Source organism: Trypanosoma cruzi (assembly GCF_000209065.1).
Source record: "Trypanosoma cruzi strain CL Brener chromosome Unknown tcruzi_1047053494287, whole genome shotgun sequence".
Classification (NCBI taxonomy): Eukaryota; Euglenozoa; class Kinetoplastea; order Trypanosomatida; family Trypanosomatidae; genus Trypanosoma; species Trypanosoma cruzi.
Window position 1 is genome coordinate 1 of NW_889160.1, and position 353 is coordinate 353.

Here is a 353-nt window from a genome sequence, read left to right on the forward strand (position 1 = left end):
CGCCTTTTTTCCGCGTATGCCGCGCTTCTTCCTGTGTTTTCCGGTGTTTTTGCTTTGCTCGCACACTCGGCTGCATTTGCTGTTCCACACTCGCCATGTGCGTCTTTTCCGCCCCCTGACGCCGTCCACGGCGCTATCCCGGGGCCGACATCCCGGACCCTGACCCCTCCCCAGTGTGGCCTGGGAGGGGGGGGGGGGGGTTTTGTACACGGTCCCAAGTGGCGCGAAGGAACCCTCATCAAAATTGAAAACCGTTGTGGAACACAACTCCTTTCAACTAACGCTATTATTGATACAGTTTCTGTACTATATTGGTACGCGAAGCTTCCAACCCGGCTCTGGCGGTTATGTTT

General features: G+C 56.1%; 1 non-coding gene across 1 annotated transcript; it reads left to right on the forward strand.

The window, feature by feature from the left end:
- Positions 1 to 275: 275 nt before the first annotated feature.
- On the forward strand, positions 276 to 353 carry Tc00.1047053494287.10. Its single transcript, XR_008255056.1, has one exon. It is a non-coding gene; the product is annotated as a spliced leader RNA, 3' partial (transcript).